We start from the raw sequence: 8,769 nt of genomic DNA, 5'->3' as shown, positions 1-8,769 counted from the left end.
TATAAACATCAACCTAAGCTTCTCCAATAAAACAACCAAGTCATGAGTAAATTTCAGTGGGAATATGTACTTGACTGGTCAGTTTGTTGTTTTATGAAAAAACCCTCCCTTTTTTTGTAAAACTGTCATCAACTCTTCACATTTTCTCTGTATTTAATTTTTTGTGTATTTCACATCGAGACATTTATTTTTTTTCCTGCTATATTGGTATATGTTTTGGAAATACATTTTAAGCATATTGATCATAATAAATGCAAGAAAATAACCTTTTATCAAGTGATGACTATCATTATTTCTTATAAGAAAACATGTTTCACAGTATTTTTTAAATAGGTTGTGATATATGCAATATTACTGGCAAAAGTAAAGCCAGGTTACATTGGCCAGTTCCATTTTATTTGTTTCCAAAATAGAGGAAAAGCCCTTTCAATATTAATATAAAGATTCTGCAAGCCGGGCATGGTGGCACATGCTTGTAATTCCAGCATTTGGGAACAGACCGGAGGATTGCGGATTGCAGACAGCCTCAACTATTTAGTAAGGACCTCTGTACCTTAGTGAGAACCTGTTACAAAATAAAAAAAATAAAAAATAGGGCAGGGGATATAGCTCAGAGTTAGAATGCCCCTGGTTCAATCCCTAGACTTGGAAAAAAAAAAAAAGAATCTGTAGGTTTTAATAATTAGCATAGCCTCCTGGAATGTCACATATTAAATATAAATACTATAATAACATGTATGATTTTTTAAAAAATATGGTAAAAATAAAAAGCCACATGGTAATTTCTAATATGCATTGGTACACTGTGATTGTACATTATATCAATATTTAGCACGACAAAGCATATATGCATATATCACCTAATGCACTGGTCTTATTATTGTGATACTCCTGTCTCAACCTTCCAAGTACTAAGATTACAAGGATGTGCCACTATACCCAGTTGAAATTGGGTTCTTTATATCTTTTTTTCAAAAAAACTTCAGGAAAAAATTTGTTAGTGCTAATAAAAGTGTCATTTAAAAAATTAAGTGAATTATGTGTGAGCCAATTGCAATAAACAAATAACTTGAGTGAGATAAAAAAAGAACAAAAAGACAACTTGATAATGAGATAATTATACACGCTGCATGAAAGCCAGTTAATTGAAGGTTTGTCATGACCAGTGAATGCTACTTGTAAATCCTCTCAAGAAAATAATAGCCTTCTAAAAGAAGAAAAATAATCAAGAGGAAGAGATTTCAGAGAAGTACAAATTAACATACTTTTGATCTATGCATTGTCAAAATAGAATGGTCAATCTTAGTTCATAATACAAGAGAAAAAAATCTAAGTGGACTGGTTAATTTAATAAAACTTATTTCTTCAAAATTTTATAGTAGCCTCATTTAACCTTTTCTGACATAGATCAGGTCATCTTCTTTTCTACAGAGCTGATAAGGAAGACATTTGAAATGCTCATCTTCACTTATATTCAGAATGGGACTGCTTTTAGAATGTGTTGGAACACACGGCAGAACTTTGAGACATCTACTCAAGTAATTGTATTCCCTTTTAATTTTATGCTGACTCTCTGAATATACCATTTTTTAAATAACGAGTTTTCTGTGAAATGTACTGAATATTATAGAGGCTAGATCAGTTAATGCTTGGTTTATATTGAAAAATTAATATTAACATTCATTTTCAAAGCGAATCTTGACTATATTTTATAGAGAAATACTGATTTCTCTCAGTGTCCGTGTCTTCTCCAAAGATCTCTTCTTTTCCTCTTAGGAAAATGCTTCTGTGACTGCTTCTTCCTGACAGGGGTATCACTGCAATGGGGATTCTTTAGATAGTGAAGTTTTCTGTTCAATTATAAGCAAAGATTCAGATCAGTAAGTATCAGATGGCTTTGAAGTTCACCTAAAATAAAGTAGAGATGTCTTCAGATCACACTCTCTCTATTACCTTCCTCACTGGTATAACCCAAGAACAGAGAGCGTCCTCAGAAATTAGAGTGAGCTCAGAACATTACCCCAGCCTCCAAAACTTCAGTATCTGTGTCTTTATCTTTGGACTTTTTCTTTTTCCTCAATTCAGAAACACCCCTTTGAAAATTTCTATATCACATTAAAGGAAAATAGAAGCGAGTTATGGTAAACATTTGTGGCTTTATACCAGTATACCAGAATCCCTCTGCCTAGTAATCAAATTGCTGTTCATTTAAGGATTCAGAGTCTAACATCTGACTCAGTTTTGAGAAATGGGTGAGATGCAATTTCTTGGTGACTCATTCTTGCCCAACAAAGACTTCATTTTTTTAATCTACTTATTATGAATGATATATAGTCCTCTATTGAGTTTTAGAGTTTGAATTTTTCCATCAGCACAAAAATACATGCGTTCACGCGCACATACAACCATATTAGCATATTGAAGACAGAATTTCTGATTAAATGCCCCAATAATAATATTTGAAATAATAAGATAAACATATTATGATAGTAAAACACATGCATGCATTCTCAGTCCTAATTATATTTTTAGTGTGTCTAAATTATTTACATTGGCAATTTCCTGATATCTTATTTAAACATGGAGAATATTATACTAAGTGATATAGTCAGTTGCAACAAAACGAAGAATCAGATGTTCTCCTCCTTGTGTGAAATCTAGGGAGAAATTGGAATACAGAAAGGTCTGTAGAAAAACAAGAAACCTTAGTGAAGTGAAGGAGGGGCCCTAACTGAAAGAGATGGGAGGGAGGAGGAAGATTTGAAGGGGGAAACACCTTTGTGGACGTGATGTACACACACAAGCTTATCGTGGACGTGATGTACACACACAAGCTTATCAAAGCCAATCACTGTGCTGAGCCCGGTAAAGTGGGAGGGAGAGGGAGTGGGCTGGGAACTGGGGCAGGGCTCAAAATGTGCTATGTATGTGCGTACCTCAATCACCCTGAACTGCATCAAGATATATGATTACAATGCACCAATAAAAAAGAAAAGAGAAATAAAAGCTTCACCCCCCCTTCACTAATTTAGATCCCAGAGGAACAAGATAGTGTAGCCACCAAGAGTCTAAGTACCATAAAATACTCCATCTCTCTCTGTTCTACTTTTGCAATTAGTGGATCAAACACCTCTTTCTTCTTTTTTTTCATTACCAAAATTCCAAATCTAAGGAATTTCCAGTTGAGTTTTAGCCATTGACTCAGACAGGAAAAGCACAGCATTTTGATTAATAGTCTACATATATCCACACGTAATATTCAGGAGGCAGTAGTCACCCAATTTTTTCTTAGTATGTTTATTGGATACAAAATGGCAAAGTGCAGCAAGTTATGAAGGTTCAGCTCATGCCATTAAAATACATTCACCATTCCCTAGTGAACGAGGTTTCTTGAATTCATGTTAACATCTCCTCTTAGATGTCTAATTACTATAGGAGAACTTTTTCTGGGTTATTGAAGTCCAGTCTTTCCTCCTGTGTTCAGCATCAACCTACTGTCATTCTCATTTCTCAAAAACTTATATTACTAACTCTTCAGTTAGTTACATTACTAACTTTTCTTTTCTATATATTCAAGCTTTTTTTCAACTTGAAATTTTCCACAATTTAAAACATGCTTAAGCCAGGCGTGGTGGCGCACACTTGTAATCCCCGCACTTGGGAGGCTGAAACAGGAGGATCACGCAGGTTCGAAGCCAGCCTCAGCTACTTAGTGAGGCTCTCGGCAACTTAGTGAGGCTCTCAGCAACTTAGTGAGACCCTGTTTCCAAATAAAATATAAAATAGGTCTGGGAGTGTAGTAGCCCGGAGGTAGAGGGCCCCTGGGTTCCATCCCCAGTACCACCAAAAAAAAAAAAAAAAAAAAAGCTTATATTTTATCACCTTAAAATTTTATTTTGGAAAATTTCCTATGGAATCTATAACTATTATATAATTTTAAAATTTCTGAATGTTTTTTAACACTTGTGTTCCGTTTCTTCACCACCAACTTTACCTAGGTCCATCTACCCTGATATGACTTTTTTTAATCTTGCCAATTTATTTTTTCTATAATTTGGACTACTTTTTCTGTACTGGGGGGTGGGACCCAGGGGCATTCCACCTTTGAGCTACACCCCCAGCCCTATTTTTTATTCTTTATTTTGAAACAAGGTTTCACTAAGTTGCAGGCAGCATTCCTAAGTAGCTGACACTGTCCAAGAACCATGATGCTCCTGTCTCAGCCTCTCAATATTTGAATTACAAGCGTGAGCCACCAAGCCTGGCTTACTTTTCATTCTTGAAATCCTTACGTCTCTTGACACCCATGAAATCACAACCTTCTGTTATTCTTCAGACAGCTCTGAACCCTTCCCTTATTCTTCAATTCAGCCTTAGTAAGACTTTTCTCAGTGTTGAGTCTAAAGACCTTTTTCCCTTTTATTCTACTTCCTGACACATTGAAACTCACCTACGATTGACATTTAAAAGATAACATGAATTCCAGACTGCCACTAATAAATCTTAAGTTTAGAAATCATCTTTAAGATATTGTCTTATTTATACACTTGCCTGTTGGACCTTACTTCATGGATTTATTTATTTATTTTTATTTATTTATTTATTTATTGGTGGTACTGGGGTTCCTGGAAGCACTTCTACCTCTGGGCTACACTCCCAGACCTATTTTATATTTTTATTTGGAAACAGGGTCTCTTAAGTCAGCGTGGCTGGCTTCAAACTAGCGAGATCCTCCTGACTTGCCTCCCAAGTGCGGGGATTACAAGCGTGCCCACCACAGCCGGCTACTTCATGGATTTAATAGTTATATCTCACATACAATATGTCCATCATCAAACTCATAATATCTTTTAATCCTAAAAAGTATTTCTCTTTTATTATCTTATCTCTGAATGACACTGACTTTCACCTAAACACACAAGAATGTGATAGCACAAAAAAAAATGAAAATATGTGTATTTCTGACCTTCAGGACTCTATCTAGAACTTGAGGTACCAAGTACTATAAAAAACAAACATAAAACCCTGAAACTGCAGAAAAGTTTTAAATGTTAATTTAAAAGATGCCAGAGGGGTTTTCTTGAAGAGAGAATTAATTTAGCAAGATATCTTCCTTGATTATTATTTTTTCTTCTTAATTCTAAAGTGATTCCTAGAACTGGAAGTTGAAGGTTAACAAGGAGGTTTAAAAAGCATATTGTTTTCTATAATAAGCTAAAATAAAATTACTTCTGTACTTCGAAGGATATTCCTGAGAAATGAGAAAAGCTGAAATTGAAGGGATTTCAGAAAGTGGAGAATGATCTCAGAGAGTAAATAAAACCAAGATTTCAGAAACAAGCATATGATCAGATTTCCTGCGTATTGCTTTGCAGAGCTATATTTAAGACTTGGATATGTTTGTGTCAAGCTTTAGATTTTATTTCAATATAAAAAGACACACCATCTAAAATACATATGAAATTCCCAAACCTTCTCTCAAATTCTGTTGACTATAATTATCAATATGGAGGGGGAAATGATACCAATTGCCCACTGAGTTATTATACCATAAAGATATCATATATAGAGAGAGAGACAAGACATTAAAACAATGGTTATTAGTAAGAATATATAACCAGTTGGAATAAAATTGACAGTACACTTGAAAAATATGTGTAAATCCTGGATTAGAACAACACAAATCATATGTATATTTGGTGGTACTGGGGTTCCGGGAAACCCTTCTACCTCCGGGCTACACTCCCAGATGTATTTTATATTTTTAATTGGAAACAGGGTCTCTCAAGCCAGCGTGGCTGGCTTCGAATCAGAGCGATCCTCCTGTCTCCTCCTCCCAAGCACAGGGATTACAAGCGTGCGCCACCACGCCCGGCCATATTTATATTTTAATTTTTACTTCTATGTAATAAAATAGCTTATCTTCAGGAATTAAGGTATTTAGGAAACATTGAAGATACATAGGGTTTTCCACTGTATAAATCTATGTGACCACACAAATCATTTTATTTACATCTGATATTATTGCTGATTTTTTCATGTTGGGTGTGTGTAAATTTTTAAGGTACAATAAACATGGAATGAGCCCAGTAAACAAATACTTGCATTCCTTTTCTTTGTATTTTATACTTAATGCTGTTTTTGGTTTATGTTATTTTTGTTTAGAGACTGGAATAGGAATAAAGACTATTGGAGAGAGAAAGTATTGGTTTAATTTACAACACAATTGAACAGAAATGATCACAGAAAGTAAGACAATATTAAAAAAAAATCAAAGGAAGAAAAGAGAAGCTCAGAATCTTACTATCTTATCAGTGATTAAGTGGTGTTCCAGTCAGTCCTCTCTGCTGTGGACTTTAGTAATTAAGATTTATTTAAGAAATGGGATTTTAGTATTCTCAAATCACTCTTTATAGACACTGTTATGTACACCCAACGTATTTGGGCATATTTTACGTATGCCCAAAAGTTAACTACTCTCTCCATCATTCTCCCTTGACAACTGCTTTCACGATGAAATGTTAATTTAAACCATAGTCCACTACTTGATCCTGACATAAAACGTCCTCAGTAATTCAGAGATCAGCTTTCCATAAAGTGCAATCTTTTTGCATTCAAGGGAAGAGGCGTGCATTAATTTTTCTTTGATGTGGCCTAAAGGATACATGTATAGGGATGGTCAAAAAGAGGGGCTCCAAGACAGAAGAAAGATTTGCTTTCTGGACATTATAATATAGGTGATATTGGTGGAGATTGAAGTAAAGTTTGGGCAGGTTTTTTACCAGCTACCTTTCATGATTGATGATTTACTAAACTTGGAAAATCTTGCTTTTAATAAAAGCCCGGCGTGTGCATCTTCATACTGAGCCCTGTCCTCAATGTCCTTAGTAATTTCTGGGGAGAAGGGTGAACTTTGAACATGAAACCCATGCACTCTGCTTTGGGGAGAAAAATAAAGTTCTCTATCTCTGAGCATTCCCTGCCTTAGCCAAAATCTATGAAGCTTTGGCAGGCAAACTGGATGGCTTGGGAGCATGTTAATGTCAAACACGTCAAACATCTCGACAAAATTTGACAACTTCTATTAATGCCCATTTTATTCGTGTGATTTTTAGATTAAATATTTTCTTTAGAATTAATGGTTTATCTTTACCCAGCACATTCTTGATGTTCTCCTGCTGACAACTCAAAATGACAGTTTAGTTGAAATTGTGGATGTAGAATAACAATATATATATATATATATATATATATATATATATATATATGTATATATCGGAATTGTAAAACAGTTAAAATGTTATATATACACATATATGTAGCTGTAACATTTTGTTCATGTAAGTGTAGTTTAATATCATAAGTCAGTTGACCACAGTATGATTAAAATAGAAGCTGTGTGCCACAAGTGGTGGCATTTTCTTACAATCCCAGCACTTGGGAGGATGAGAGAGGGGAATCAGAGGTTCAAGGCCAACCTCATCAACGCAGTGAGATCCTTGACAACTTAGAGATCCTGTTTTAAAGTAAAATATAAAAAGGCTTGGCACTGTAGCTCAAAGGTTTCTACCTCTGACTCACTGGGTTCAACTCCCAGTACTATAAGAAAAAAAATATGGTAGCATTTCACATATTTATTACAAGCTAGCTAATAATTATTATCTAATAAAGTTTTGTTCGAGAAACTTAAGGAATGTCTTTCAAAACTTTGCATTATATTAATAAGGAAAATAAAATATAGTAAAATTGTTTAGGCTGGCTTAAATTGCAGGGCACTTAATTCAGACACTTGGTATTAATCAGTTACTGGTCATAGCAACTGGCTTTAACAGAATTATCTCACTGGCTAAATATGCAAAGTTAATGTTATTGCCTCTCAAGAGTGAATGGAAGAAGGTCGTTTACTAATATCGGTTTTCCCATTATTTTATCTTTTAGATATGATAATATAGAGACATTCCTAAAGTCAAATCATATAATTAGAAATACCTTAATTTTTTTGAAGATTTAAAGAAGTTTATTAGAAAGATAGAAATACAGAAAATAGAAATACAGTTCCATACCAGACTGGCATGGAGGGGTGACTCAAAATGAATACACCCAGAAATACCTTAAATTTTAAATACCTTAAATTCCCAAATTATAACTTATCTGTTATTATTTCTTTCATGTTTTGACTCTCTTTGTATCCCGTGAATATCATGAGCTTAGGTCCCTTTTTCATTATGCTCACCAAATAAGTACATTTTCCTTCAATTCATTCTTTCTTTCTTCCTATCTTTTCTTTTCTTTTCTTTTCTTTTCTTTTCTTTTCTTTTCTTTTTTTATTGTGGTACTGGGGATTTCACCCAGGGACATTCTATCTTTGAGCTACATCCCCAGCCTGATTTTATCCTTTATTTAGAAACAGGGTCTCACTGAGTTGTGGAGGGCCTCACAAGTTGCTGAGGCGGGCCACAAACTTGAGATTCTCCTGTCTCAGCCTCCCAAGTACTAGGATTACAAGTGTATGCCACCACGCTCGGACATATTTCTTTATTAAGTGTGAATAAATGGGATTTTAAAATGTTTCTATTTTTTACTACACAATAACAAGGTGTGGGGAAAGTATAGACATAGGTACAAACATAGCCATAGACAAAATGCACTTAACTACATGCTGAGATAAAATATAAAGAAAAATGTTTACAAATTATATTTGCTTGCAAATCTTTACACATACATTTCACACTTTAATAAAGGTTAAGAGAATCTTTGGGTAAGGGTGAG

Source organism: Muscardinus avellanarius (assembly GCF_963383645.1).
Source record: "Muscardinus avellanarius genome assembly, chromosome: 6".
In the NCBI taxonomy this organism is placed as follows: domain Eukaryota; kingdom Metazoa; phylum Chordata; class Mammalia; order Rodentia; family Gliridae; genus Muscardinus; species Muscardinus avellanarius.
This window is presented reverse-complemented; position numbering follows the sequence as displayed.